Consider the following 16197-nt stretch of genomic DNA (forward strand, 5'->3'; position numbering starts at 1 on the left):
TTCGCAGTATCCTTCACATTAAATAGGAGCAGATTCTTCGCTTTTCCTTTTTTGACAAGAACTCGAGATTTCTTTCAGACGCTCTGAGCTTGTTTTCCAGCAATGTATTTCAAAGTATCTGCGTTTTCTTTACATCCGGTTCCGATGAAAGTAATAGGTTTTTTAGATTCTCGTTTGTTGTCATTTCAATAAACTATGAACTTACTTATTAATGGAATTGAACGACACACTTTCTCACAAATGTAATTGTATCCGAACGACGGAGCGACTCAAGTTTACGTGCGCGCTGCACACCGGTTAGCGTGTGACTACCAGTCTTCCAAAAGTTTATAAAGGTATTACGACTGTCATTGCAGATAACGTATATTATTACTACGGCGAGAATAATATCCTAGCAGAAGACAAAAAGGTTGTTATAGAAACTCGCGGGGCAGTAAGTATTTAGTTACCATAGACGCCGTTGACATGACGCAATCTATCAAAGAAACTTGAAAATGGCATACATTGATACAAGCAAGCTTTCCATCCGTACCACATGACTATTTGTTTAAATTCTTAAAAATATACAAAATCTGCCCACAAATAATTGACATTTTAAGTCATGTAATAATGCTTTGGGGCACAAGAATCAAGTATTTTCACCATAGTCAACCACGGATAACTATTAATACGCATTACGACTGGTATGTGTTAAGGGGACTCTTTTAGTGCACTGTCGTTATGTTTAGCATCGAATTCATTGAGCAAAACACTAAATAACATGTCTCATGGGTTTCAAACGCATGAAAGTGAAGATGGCAGCAAGAACTGCAGCAAGTGATCGATGTCAAAAAGCACTTTTCCAATGATATCCACATAGAGTTCGAACTAGATAAATACTGAAGAGTACATTTAAACAGAGGAGAATTAGGTTCCGCAGAGCTAGAGAACGATTTCGAGAATCACTTTGAGGTAATGGCTCAGGCCGAGTCATATAAATATCTCGGTATTTTTGAATCTAAGGATAGTCGGCATACGATATTTTAAAAAGCCTAAAGGCTGTCTTCACCACAAGACTCAGATTGATTCTGAAGAGTTCTCTTAATTCAGCAAACAAGATCAAGGCAACCAACACCTATAACATTCATGTCCTCACGTACACCTTTGGTCTTATCAAATGGTAAAACACCGACCTTGAACGATTAAGCAGAAGCATCCGCCTAGAAATGACGAAGTACCGAATGCACCACAAAAATTTAGCATTGAAAGGGTAGTTTTACCAAGACATATAGGGGTAAGGACGTTGCAGATGTCAAAAAACTGTGTGAGTCGAAAGTTATACAGTTGCGAGTCTGTTTTAACAGCAAATGAAATATTTTGTGCTTTACAGCACTGTTTTAACAGCAAACGAAATATTGCGCTTTACAGCACCATCTGTAAAGCGTATCTTGACTAAACGTCCTTATATTTGTCCTCAGGTGGGGCCCTGAATGTCAGGGCAGAAACCATAGAGGAATTAGAAATACACTGGAGGAGGAAAGACATCCACGGCGAGCACCCCAAAACGTTAAATCAACATGGCATGGATAGTAAGGCATCCAATATTTGGCTAGGAAAGGGTATTCTGTATCCAGAGACGGAAGGATTCGTTATTGCCATACAGGACAAGGTTGTCAGCACCAGAAATGATCGCAAACACGTGTTATATCAAGACGTGGTTGACCGGTACCGATTATGTGAAAATACCAACGAATCCATCGAGCACAATATTATTGATGGTTGTCGTATAATGGCTGAAAGAGAAGATACGCACAAACATAATGATTTAGCGGGAATGATACATCAACTACTTTCCTTAAACCTCGGATTCTTAACAGAATGCGTGCCTTTCTATAGATAAATTCCAACGTTCGTCTTAAAAACGATGATTACTTGTATTGGCATGTTACTATCTAAACGGATAATTACATCTGAGCCAATCGACCTGAAATCGTGATGCAAGAAAAAAAGGTTGATGAGTCCACATCATCGACATTGCTTTTCGACTTACCCGTAATTTTTAGGCAGCCTATTGTGATTTCGGCTACAGGCAATGCGCACGCAAGTTGCCCTGATCATATTGAACATCTTGAACTGCAGTTGCAGCAGATTAAATACCGCTGCTGTTGCAGTATACTTCAGTATCAAATAAACTGATTGACAAAGTGGAAATAGATAAAAATATGTGCGGCAATGCGCATGCAAGATGCCCTGATCATATTGAACATCTTGAACTGCAGTTGCAGCAGATTAAATACCGCTGCTGTTGCAGTATACTTCAGTATCAAATAAACTGATTTCAAAGTGGAAATAGATGAATATATGTGCGATAGTGCTGTATTTAGTTCTTACTCAATAGGTGAAAATCTGTGCGATGGTGCTGTATTTAGTTCTTACCATGAATGATAGATATATTCATATATCATAAGAACAACCGGGGAATGTCGCCGGGAACGATTGCTAATCTCAAAAACTGCACCCGCTCGCAGCTAAATCGCGCTTTTGTGTGTGTGTGTGCAATTTTTTAGGGGGGTTGTGCACAGAGAAATTAGCAAAAAAAGTCTCCAAAATTTTTTTGGTCCGATGCTTATTCTGGACCCAACAGAGGGTACAAGTGTTATGTATGTGGGAGCATGTGTGCGATGTTGCACTTGTTGTTAAAATTTAATAATCTTGTATTGTAATTAAAATTTGTTCTATTATGATAAAAAATCATTATTACATCCTTTTAAGTTAAGGTGTGTCCCTTAGGTACACTTTTTAGTCGAAAAGCGACGTGAATATGAAGTTTAATTGTTTAAGCACATTTTTCGTAGTTGTAATTTTTTGTATTTTCTTGCCTTTGTCATTAATGATTTTATAATTTCCGTTTATCTGCAGTTTTTAAAACATATTTCATTGTTGTTATTTGTTGCAACAATTTCATATTAACAAAAGTTTGTACCCTTTTATGCTCACACTTACGTACAACTTGTATCCTCTGCTGTTCCCAGAATAATGCATCTGACCAAAAAAATGTTGGAGACTTTTTTGCTTATTTTTTTTGCGTAACCACCCCCTCCCTCCAAATTAACTTCAGTTCTCGCGGGACACCTTGAATCTATAATTAAAAGTTTATCATAAGGACCATCGCAGGATTTCGCCGGGAGCAGGTGATAATCTGAAAAACTGCACCCGCTCCCAGCGAAATTGCGGTAAAATTTCAGCCACAACCACGTCTCACAACCGTGAGATAGGTGGTTACAGTCTGTAACGAAATCAATACAAGGATCCGGAAAAAGTTTCGTGCACCCTGAGGACACGGAGCGACCCAAGAACGACCGCCTTCTGCATTTTTCCCGCAAGCATTTTAGCACATTGTTGACACGCAGGGATGCTTTTCAGGCTGTTAAACACTAAAAGCCATGAACTCCATGGCAGGCAATTTCAAAAGAAAATCACTTAAAAACTCTAAATTCTTTAAATTCTCTAACCAAAGATTGAGCTTAACAAACCCTGAGAAAATCATAATTTATTTAGAAAAAAAAAGTCAAAATAAAATTAAAAGTAAAAATCTGAAAAAATATATATTAGCCAACAGTACAAAAGTAAGTTGACGTGTTCTTGAATTTTTTCCAAAAAATTATATTGTATAAGAAACCTGCGATTTTGATGCAACTGTATATAAGGGCGTTTTTGGGGTCGCTGAATCCAAATTTGATAACAGAATTTTAAAAATTCAAAATGGCGAATCCAATACAGCTGATACAAAATTTTAATATTTATTGGATTACTATAAAAGTGAGTATCCTACAGCTTTTGGATTCGTTGAATCCGAATCTGACATAAAAATTTCAAAATTAAAAATGTCAAGCCATTGGAACTTTCTTAATTTATTTTTCCACCATTAAAATTAACAGAAAGTTAATTTTTCATAATACTTAAAAATGGTTAATTTTGGGAAGAAGAATTCTATCGAACCCACAATTCTTATGACCTGGACTTTTAAATTGGTGTGAACTTGAGATGTTTATGGTGCTAAAAATAAGTTGCTGCTGATGAATATACGACAACGATATGACGACAGCGCTCGAAGAATAAAAATAAAGTTTAAGCAATTGCGTGTCTTATGTTCCTTGTACTCATTTGTGTTTTTTGCGTAAAGCGGTCAAGTTTCCAGGAAATGATTTTGCTGGAAAGTTTGTATATCTACAATATGGATATACGTACACTACCGTAAGAAATTATGAGAGTGATTGACGCAAGCACTATTAAAAATCACTGCTGGCTTTAAACCACGATAACTCAGCAAAAAAAAGATAGGGCATTTAAAAAAAAAACAGTTGGAAAGCCTATGAAATTCCACGTCTAGTAGTGTCAAGCCGATTTTATTTTTTTTTTTGATCTGCCGAAGAGAATACAGCACGTGATAAGTTTCTCGAGATACGATTAAAAATGTTCAATCGTATCTCAGTTGAGTTCTAGTCGACGATCACGGTTCTCGGCCGGTCTGCTGCTCGCCTCCTTCGTTGAAGCAGGACCGAATAGGCCACACACAGGGGTGGTGCTTGATTAGGGCTCTCTTATACTTTTGATTCTGCTCCTAAACGAAGGAGGCGAGCAGCAGACCGGCCGAGAACCGTGATCGTCGACTAAAACTTAACACAGATACGTTTGAACATTTGTAATCATATTTTGGGAACCGATTAAGATTTTTTAAGTTTCTTTGGTTTAAATTAAAGATAAAATTTCAGACTCTATGCCATATAATTTTCAGATTTTTGCAATAATTTTCCTAGGTCATACTAAAAGCTCAAGTCGAGGTACAAATTTTAGAAAATCTAGAATTTTTTTTTAAAAACTATCACGTGCTGTATTCTCTTCAGCAAATCAAAAAAATCTGGTTGACACTACTAGACTTGGAATTTCCTAAGCTTTCCAACTGTTTATTTTAAATGCCCTATCTTTTTTTTCGCTGAGATATCGTGGTTCAAAACCTGCAGTGATTTTCAATAGTGCTTGTTTCAATCGATCTCATAATTTCTGACGGTAGTGTAAATATAAATTGGTGTTAGGGTTTTGGCCAGATGAAATAATAATTAAAGGAAGTTCTTGTAGTTTTTGTCTACTGGCCGTAGCTTATGTTTATTGTGGTATTATTAAAACATGTTTCGTCCGTCAACGCCGGACCAAATCAGTTTGTAAGAGTTAAACCCCATCTGATAAAAACTATTTTATACAATAACAAAAAAATATTAAATATTACTATATTTCTATATAAAATAATTCTTACCATAGGAAAAGAGATAGAACGTAGATTCAAGGGTAGTCATACACATTGATTTTTGGAGCTTTTTAAGATGTTTTGTAATATTTGAAACGCATTAAATTTTCCTTAAGAAGAATATTATTTGATACAGTTATCTCCATGGTCGACGGATTGCTTATTTTCATATAATTAAAGTTTGCAGGCCAACACTAATAGACACTTCCGAGACCATGGAGATACTGAGATTCATTTTCGTATCAAAGTGGTTACATAATTAGGTGGTCAAGTTTGTTATATCAGGGTTCGTATAATAGTACGGTACTTTCGGTGTGTGACGTCCTACATGAAATTGTTATAAAAACATTATAATTACTACATTTTTTCTTAATTTTCTTTTCTTAATTTGCTAGATGTGAAAGATGTCATATATAATTGAATATTATTTAGTGAATTTATAATTGAGAACTTATTATTTTACATAAAGTTATAATTGATACAAGGTGTAATTCTTTTATTAAAACACAAATCAATAATGGAATCAAAATTTGTTTAATGTCAACGTTTGTAATTAGTAGATTCAATTAAATAGTCATATTTATGACTTAGGAATTGAATATATGTTTTGTATTCACTGATAAGTTATTCTTTTTAATATTAAATTTTGATTTCCATATTTTCCATTACTAAATCCGAAACAGCTGAAGAAATGAGAGAACCCATAGGAACTCCATTGATTTGTCTGTAAATTTTATTATTGTGTATAAAATATGCATTATTTAAACAGAAATCTAAAAGTTTAATGAAAACACCTTTTTTCAAATTTGTGTGTTCTTTTATTTCATTTCATTTGAGTTTAACGTTAGCTAAAACTAGGTTAATTGGTACACTGGTGAAAATTGACGTAACGTCGAAAGACACTAACTCATAGTCATGAGGAACGAAATCTATTTTTTTAATGCTGTCTATAAAATGAAAGCTATTTTTAATGTAAGTTTTAGTTTTGCCAAGAACTTTTTTTATTGGTACACTTAAAAATTTGTGTAATACCATAGTATAAAACCATAGTATAATTATTTATTCATTTATGTAGCACTTTCTCCCTCTATATGTGACTGTCTCATGTCAGCTTATTCTTATTGATTCTACAATGCCCTGTGCAGAAATCTTGACGAGGGATTGAAGAGGCATTAGCCAGCTCTTCCTATTCCTAGTGTGGTACTGACTAGAAAACTGGCGACTGCCTAAAAAAGGTGTCTAAAATGCTTATAAAATTCCCCATTTGAAATAGGACGAAATAGGGCAATGTTTGGACGGACGCATGCAGAGTCTGCATATCCAAAATATTTACGATTATTATAGCTTTTGATAGAAAATGTCTTAACAGCACTGAAAATGAAGGTCAATCCACTGAACGTCATCAATCTTCTACTCGCCACATTTATATCACTAAAAATAAAAGATTCTCCTATTAATCATAAGGAAATTGATTTAAAAGGACATATTCAAAGCATTTTGTTACACACAATGAACGAGTTCAGTGATGTTGAGATGATTATTGAGGAGTTTTTAGATTTTTATGAACCGTATAAAGATATGGATGCAGAAATAGTAGATGTGATTCAGTATACTGTACCGCAGTCGCCAAGTGCACATTCAGAAAAGTGTACGGAAGACAGAGAAGAAGTATCTTATGGTTATAAATTAAGAGCATTAGAATTCTGGAGAAGTGACAAAAAGAAAAATTTTAATATTGATACTGTAAAAAAGAATTTTAAGAGGGTAAAGTCTGCCAAGCAATTGCGTCGTTGGGCACACTCATTGAATAAAAGTGATACCTATAGGGAAAGGATGGCTAGAATTTGTGACTTTACACTGGAAAATTTTAAATCAGCACTTGACGCCGGCTTCGCTGTTCATGACAGACATTTATGGAAATGGGTCTTGCAAGCCCAGAAGGAAATAGGACATGAAGATTTCAGATTTAGTGCTTCAAACCACTGGTTAACACGTTTTAAGCGTGTATACAAAATAGTATCCAGGAAGATTAATCAATTTGTCACTCGAAAATCTTTAGAAAACACTGAAGAGTTGAGAAAGAAAGTCGACAATACATAGTTATAGACACATAGACAACACATAGTTATACAATACAACTACTGATATCAGATGAAGGGAAACTTTTTTCACCGTTGTTTCTAGTCTTGAAGGAACAAAGTGGAAAGTTTAGACCAATAGTAGAGGCCAATCTGTTTAGGGCCGAAAATTTTCATATAGAAGCATGAAAATCTGAGAAACTTACTTCAGGTATGAAAAATTACGGACAACTCTTTTAATTTAAGTATGTGAATTCAAAAAACTAATTCTTAAATTACATTTATATTACATTCCCTTTAGATCACTTCAAAATTTGGTTGGAGAAAATATATTTTCCAAACGTGGGACCAAATAGCATTCTATTAATTGACGCATGGAGTGTTCATTGCCCTAGAATAGCAGCGGAAACTGCACCCGAGAACAAACATGTCATTTTACAAAGAATACCAACAGAAACGATAGGAAAAATTCATCCTCGGTACAAAAATGGGTACATTGATGACAAACCAGAACATTTCGAAAATCAAGTTGATCCAGTTGATCCAGTTCATGGTTTAAAAAATCGTTATTTTTGAAACACTTTTTCGATGATTACCATTATTGCTCCACATTTAAACAGTAACAAAAATTGTGCGCGTTAATGATACATGCATTTAAAACTATATCAAAAATGTAGATACACAAAAATGTTCGAATTAACCATTTTGAAGTATTATGAGAATTTAACATTCTGTTAATTTTAATAATGTAAAAATAAATTGAGAAAGTTCCAATGGCTTGGAATTTTTTATGATACTCCAAAAACTGTAGGATACTCACTTTTATAGGAATCCAATAAACATAAAAAAATTTGGTTAGCCGTGTTGAATCGGCCATTTTCAATTTTTTTTATTCTGTTAGCAAATTTGGGTTCAGGAACCCCAAAAACCCCCGTATATACAGTTTCATCAAAATCTCGGGTTGCTTATACAATATGATTTTAGGAAAAATGCAAGAACACGTCAATTTACTTTTTCACTGTTGGGTAATTTATATTTTCAGATTTTTCCTTTTAATTTAGCCTTACTTTCCATTATTTTCGTCGTATGTAGGAGGTGGCTCACCCCCTCATTTTTTTAATGAAGTCAGGGAAATAGGATTTTTGAATTTTCATTATGTCGAAACTTTTCAAATTAGTTTTGCTTAAAAATATCATTTTCTTCTATGTGAACTAAACAATACACCTCTTGACACTGACATATTTGGGGAGTTGTTTCACCCCCTGAATCCGTTTATTGGCCGATAAGAAAAAATGCGTATCGTTTAGTTTTTGCTCCCCTACAACATATATAAAGATCATTAAAATCGGGGATGGGGGCACCTGGGGTACTTTCATTGTTAGATAAAGTAAAATCTCTTAATTCACAAGAAAAATTTATACATTATTTAAACGAAAATCTATAAATGTCAAACTAAATTTATTAATTAGATTTTGTGATTTGCAAGAATGTCGCAACGTCACAGGGCATTTGCGTTACATGAGACCGATTAAAAACTCACTTTTGATTCGAGAAAACTATATTTTTTGCGATTTTGAAACCCAACAAAACCAAAATTTGACAGATTTATCAAACTGAAACTTCATGTTTTGAATTTGTGAGTAGCTCATCAAGTATACAATTCATGCATGGGGAATGCTGATATAAAGACGCTGTGTCAATACTGTAGTACAAATGAGTTTATTTTTATGGCAGACCCTGTAAAGGTGTTAGTTGAATTAGCGACCAAAAGTCTAGTTGTTATTTCAATCGTATAATATGTATTTCTCACAGCGCTAGGGGATTCGATTCATAGTTCATATTGCGTACTCAAAAAGCGGTATTCTTAGACAGTTTAAATGATCTAAATATGCCGTTAAGTTCACTTCCAGAAGCATTTCGATTACCTGAAGTTAGAAAGAATGAAATCTTTCCTTATCTGTTTAATATTCCTTCAAAGAAAGAGTACATAGGTCCGTTAGCTGACAAGAGATGCTATGAGCCTGATAGTATCTCAGCAGATCGTAGAAAAGAATTTTATCGTTGGTAAAATAAAGCAAAAGAAGCAGGACAGTTTTTTTAAATTTTCTTAAAGAATTAATTATTTATTGCAAACTAGGTGTAGAAATTTTACGAAGAGCGTGTATCGTATTGATGATATTTTTGTGAAATGTGGAAACATGTGTTCTTTTGAGGAGGCTCCAACAATAGCCTCTGTTTGTTCAAAGATTTTCAGAAAAAGGCTATTTAGCAGCTAATTTGATATTCATTTTACCAGCAGGTGGCTATCTCTTTGCTGACAAACAGTCAGATAAAGCTATAAAATGGCTTTTGTAAAAAAAGGATGAACTCAGGTCAAAATGTTAATCATGCCCGAAATTTCGTGAAGTGTGCCTTAGTAATGGTATTCGCGTTGATGGTCACTATCAAACTGTACACAATCAGCAAGTAGCATTGCAATTTTGAAGCTGATATTGGCAAGGATGCTTAAATGTTTCAAAATACATAGTGAACTTAGTAACTCGTGGGTGAGTCTATGGACTCACGTTGCGAAAAGACTTGGGCCACATCAGTAAAAATTCTTTCGTGTGAAGTAAGTACAAGAAAATAAGTGAAATGAATGATGCTTTGAAGTATGCTTTCTCTTTATGAAGTGTGGAGTAAAGGGATAATAAACTATATTGATGTATGTTCTTTGTGCTCTTACATTTTGAAAACCGTTATATTAATTGTCGATCCGGGTAATATATGAAGGTCCTCCATAATCGTCTGATTATTCAAACGATTACCGTTCTAAACTCGTGGGAATTGATGACTTGATGCGTGAAGTGTCCAATATTACAGTCGTCGACCTCTTCACCAAAGACAGTAATCACAACCATTTTAGCGTAGTTTTTACTAACCAAAATCTTTTTCACTAAGGTCACGGTCAACGTGAAATATTATTGAATGAATATTATAATTTAATTTTTAAAATTCCACTTGATTGAGTACTGATTCAACACTTGGCGAGCCAAGTATGGCCTGAAGATCCTAAATTTTTCATGAAGTGGTCGATTTCGCACTAGTCCAGGGAATTAAGGATTTTTTCACAACAAAGTTTTAGAATGAAAACGAGGTATGTAATGATATAGTTCCATGTCTGGGATGAAGGCCCATATGCTTTTCAGGCAAAAATATTTGGTCATAATGAATTGCGCAATGTTAAAAGTTAGTGAAATCATGTTTCTAGGAGATCGCGATCAACTATTGATTTTTGAAAAAAAAAGTTGAATCGTGAAGTGAAGGTGTTGCACATCCATTAAACTCTCTGAAAATGTGTGTTTTATGAAGCTGCAAGTATATGCAAAATTTGAGCTCAAAGTCATAAATAGTTTTCGAGAAAGGCTATTTGTTATTAAAAAATGAACTGTTGTTTTGGTGGGGCTAACTTTTTTTGGCCGGTCGCAAAGCCATAGAAGTGGATCAATTTTAATCCTATTGAGTTATAGTGTAGCGTACGCTTAGCCGTTAATTGATTTTTGAGAATTCGGTGCGTTAAAAATGGCTCCATTGTTTTCATGGAATTTACTGAAGTGCACTTCCGATTTGCAAACTTTTCCGTATGCTTACAAAACAATCTTCTTAGTGATTTTGTCTCAACCCTCAATTTTTTCTACAAAACGTTATTAACCGAGATTAATGAATAACAAATTTTGAATTCAGTCCACATTTTTTGTAACATGATTGAATAAATAATAAAGTAACAAACTAATACTTACATTGTCTTAAAAAATTATTTCAGTTGTTGTTTAATTAGCGAATATATAAAAAAGTATACTTACGTTTCTATCACTAGGCGTGCTAATTCTAAGTAATTCTAACTTCAGCATTATTGTTAAGAAAATCTCAATTTACTGATATGGAATAATTAAGAAAATGTATGAATTTACCCTCTTGCTTAATTGTGGAACTAGTATATTTTCTTTTTTGAGCTTTTGAAGCAAAATTTGTAATCAGCGCAAAAAGCTAGCTAAAATTTAAAAAAAAAAACATGTTTATATGGCTATTCTCTCATGAGATACGTATAATTGTTACATTTTGAAATAAACTGCTATTATCAACAGTAAATCCGCAACTGATTTTTCTGCCCATTTAACTACAATCAGTATCACTACCATATATAGTTAATAATATTTACCAATTTCAGCTGTATATCTTGAAAATTATGACTGCAATAATTATTACAAAATAAATGAACCCCCCCCCCCCCCCAATTAACGTAAGAAAATATTTTCATATTAAAATAATGTACAAGTTGTGAGCTTACATTGAATGTAATTCCGATTGTATATGATGAGAATTACAAAACTTAGTTCATTTTTTTATAAGAAAAAAACGTACTATTCTTTTGCAGCCATTTTTAACGTACTTAAGTCTCAAAAATCAATTAGCGGCTAAGCATATATTACACTATAACTCTTTAGGATTAAAATTTTCCTACTTTCATGGCTTTGCGACCGCCCAAAAGAAGTTAGCCCTACCAAAACGACAGTAGCATTTTTAATAAAAAATAACTTTTCTCGAAAACTATTATTTTGAGCACAAATATTCCATATACTTTCAGCTTCATGAAAAACAATTTGTCAGAGAGTTTAATGGATGTGCATGCAGTTTTCGCAAAAATAACTAGATTTTGCAAAACGGCCCTTTTTGCCGGTTTTTATTACTTTTTGAGGGAACAAATGAAACAAAGTCAATGTACGACCTACCAAATTAAAGGTCTCTTTAACAACTTCAATTAGTTGATCATAATCTCCCAAAAACATGATCTCGCCAACTTTGAACATTGCGAAATTCGTTAGGGATCGTCCACAAATTACGTAAGACGTTTTTCTTTTGTTTGAATAAAGACGAGCATAAAATTGCTGTGAAGTTGAGAAGGACACAACGATATAAACAAAAGAAAAGAGTCTTACGTAATTTGTGGACGATCCCTTATGACCAAATATTTTTGCCTCCAAACATATATGCATTCATCCCAGGAATGGATACTACATCATGGCACATCTCGTTTTTATTCTAAAATTTCGTGTTGAAAAGGTACCTTTTTGATCTGAGTTCCCTGGACTATACATGTATTTTCTTCTCTGACTCTCATCAGCATGTATATCTGTCTCGAAAGCAAATAAAGAGAGGTTCCGATAAAGAAGAAATTCCAGTTGTACGTCTGTAATGGAACCGAAATTTCACGGTTCAATTGGCCGGAAGGAAGCTACTTTTTTGCAAGCTCTCTTTGATCTAAGTGAACAACAACATAAAGTATATCTCGTTTTGCCAAGCTTAGCGAATCGCAGATGTACCTGGAGAGATAAAAAATACATAATTGTTCAGCGTGGAGGTTTTCTTCCACTTTTAAAACATCCTATTATAGCAACTGTATTTTTATCCCCAATTAAGTTAGTTGTCTTGTCAAACGTCTGATATCTGAAAAAATAATTTTTTTATGATTTTAGGAATCAAAATATTATAGCTGGTGCCATTTCAAATAAAAAACATTTTGTTTTATGAAGAATGTTAAAATTCACAACAAAAATTAATTTCAACCATGGTTTTTGCAATTGAATTTTTTCTGACCGTCGCTTCTTACCAATTTTTAAAAAATGATTGCATTTTAATGAATGGTGGATTATTTCTTCCGGTAAAACATTCTCTTCAACTCTGCTGTTTTCTATTCTAAAAATAACTAAATAATGTTAAATATCATTATTTGTTAAACAACATTTTTCTTTAATAAAAGTTGTTCTAACGATGTCAGCCATAGAAAAATTTACTTTAAAAATTGAAAACAGTAGAATTGTAGAGAATGTTTTCCCGGAAAAATAAGCCGCCATTGATTGGAATGCAATCATTTTTCAAAATTTGGCAAAAAGCGACGGTCAGGAAAAATTCAATTGCAAAAAACATGGTTAAAATTAATGCTTTTTTGTTGCGAATTTTAACATTTTTCATAAAAAGAAATAATGCTTTTTATTTTTAATGACATCAGTTATAATATTTTGATTCTTAAAATCATTCAAAAGCTATTTTTTCAGATGTCTGACTTTTGGCACGACTACTGCCTTAAACGATACGTGTGATTGCACGCATAACCCTTATGTAATTATTACGCGAGAAAAATGGTCCTTGCACCGCATGAAAATGTAGAACGATTGCAACAGATTAATACATTAAAACCCACAGCACAAACTCCAGGAAATACATTCAATATACTTAATACTAAATTCACCGAAAATTTGAATTTACCTTTGCCCAAAAACGAGCATACCAAATTCTATTTATACAATGAAGTACTACAATTTTATTAACATTATTTTTATGAGGTAGCTCGTGCACATAGCTCACCTTTTATACCTACTGCGAATAACAAATCAAAACAAGACCATTATAATTACACGTTTTTTGCGTTCTGTGAACACACCTAGAAAGTATATAACAAATCTACGTTTATGGAAAGAAGAATATGAATTTAGTCCGTCCACATCGCAAAGAAAGGAGCAAAAAAACCCTTTGCTACAGTATGATACAGCAAGAAGTGGCAGTAGTAGGTGACTGGCGTCAGCGGTACTAGTGAGACCGAATACTTTTCCGTACGTATCGAGGCAGAATCGGCTACATGAGAGAAGGGGCAGGAGAAGTTATCGAAGAGAAGAGAATCAGAAGTAGTGAATGAACGTGTTGAATTTGAGAAATTCAATATTGTAACAATTTTAAACTCTGAGTTTAACACCTCAGAGTGTACTTTATTATTTCAAAAATGAGATACAATACTTGGCTAAACTGACCGACATTACGACCTGCAAGCCATTAGATTACAAAAATGTTCTGTCCCTTTTACAGATATCGTAGCTCATATACCATCACCTACTTAGTGTATTCGTTACAAACTACTAATGTATTTACTGGTCCTAACTGGTAATGGCTGGTATTAGATAGCCCTTATTTATACGTTCCTAACACCTCCCCTCTTAGAGTGTGCTTTATCATAGAAATTTTAACGAGTTTATAATTTCGAGTTAATAGCTAGATACAGGTTTCCTTCTAGGAGTTTTGATCTTAGAATCCGTATCAATTATTGGTATCATTTCCCGTATTTCTTGGTGATGAGTTGGTGCATAATTGCCAAAACTACAATAATTGTAACAATTTCTAAACGTTTTTTTTTGTAAATCTATTAGAGCGTTGAATACTCTTATCTTATGCAATATTAAAAAGCTGATAATTCCAATAGAAAGATATCCAAAGTTTTTAATCCATTTTAGCGTCACTTCTTTCCAAGTTTTATTTCGTCGACCAACTTGTAATGATTGCAATTATAATTCTGCATTATCCAAACTTATAGAAGATTGTTTAAAACTATTTGAATGCACAATATTAGGTAAAGTTATTAATCGTGGTTTCAATAAATCTACGTGTGATAAATTTTCGGTGTATGAAATGTTATTTACAAAATATCTAGTTGTGTTTCCTACATCTGAATATAAACTTAATGTTATTTTTGAAGCCATATATTTACATTTATCTCCTTTTAAAATATAGGTACCTGGCTGCAGAGTTCTAGAGTGTATGTGTTTTCTAGAATTACAAAATATATTAGTCCTAGTGTCAGTCGTGTATATAGCTATATATCCGTATTCAATGGGTATATAGATTTCTTCTTGAAGTAAAAAGATGACTTCTCTGCATTTTCCTTTCGAGGTTGTCCTTATGGTGCTTGAATCGCAAGTATCTTGCTGATGAATATTATAATTAGGTTGGCTTCTATTGCAAATTTAAAAAGGCCCCAGATCTTTACATTCTCTTAGTTGTTCCTTTTCTATAGGCACATAGTGATATTTCCCAATTAGTATATATTCATTGTCTGCTATTTTATTATAATAAACATTTTCCTTTTTCTTAAGGGATCATGCGTTCGATGGGTAATTCATCTTGATTTAGTAGAGGTACCTTTAATATATAAACTAAAGTGTCTTGTTTAGTAAATATGCTGATTTCACTAGAATCAATTTTTCGTTGATAATTTGTTTCAGATCCTTCGTAATGATATCGGGTGTTATGTTCATTTTCAAATTCTATAATAGTTTCTTCAACTATTTTTGGCGTAACCAGAGTTGATTCTCTAATTCCGTGCTTGTCTAGGTTCATTGAGTTTAATCCTGTATTAAGTTCCATGATGAAAGTATTAATTAGTCTGATTTTGTCATGTAGGATGACATTTTTTCTATTTTCGCCACTGACTGTTGATAAATTTCTCATTACTAGATTTTAAGTCGTTAGTCTTGAATTTATTCCTCTAATATCATGAGATGAGTTAACGAGTATTAGTTTCAGTATTTTCGTATGATTTGTTAAAGCACTTGTAATTTTATTATTATTTTCGTAAAGATGGTACAATTATTTATTTATTCTTTCTAAATCACTCTGTAAAAGAGTTCCGAAAAGCATTTTGGAGGCATCTCCGATTATATTTAATAATTCTCTTCTGAAACGTTTTTACCCATAATATTATGTAGCATGATTTCTTTAGTTTTTAATCTTTTGAGTTGTGCAGTTATGTTAAAAATTGTTGGATCAAAAATACATTCATTGCAGTTGAAAGCTACAAATTCCTCGATTCTACTTATTGTGCTCATTCTTTCGTGAGTATTGTACTGTCTGTATAAGTTACCTTTAATTTCTGTTGTCGTAACTTGTGCTTGTCTGAGGTTCATCGTGGTCATTATAAGAATCATCCATGTTATTAATAGGATCTTCATCTGTAACAAAGATTTTCAAATCATC

At 33.3% G+C, this 16197-nt stretch overlaps 1 protein-coding gene across 3 annotated transcripts in view; it reads left to right on the top strand.

Annotated features, from left to right (window-relative positions):
• LOC117168927 (Fanconi anemia group I protein) overlaps positions 1-16197 on the top strand; it is a 426852-nt gene that overhangs the window by 172503 nt on the left and 238152 nt on the right. The window lies entirely within an intron of this gene.

This window comes from Belonocnema kinseyi, chromosome 1, assembly GCF_010883055.1.
Source record: "Belonocnema kinseyi isolate 2016_QV_RU_SX_M_011 chromosome 1, B_treatae_v1, whole genome shotgun sequence".
NCBI classification, from domain to species: Eukaryota; Metazoa; Arthropoda; class Insecta; order Hymenoptera; family Cynipidae; genus Belonocnema; species Belonocnema kinseyi.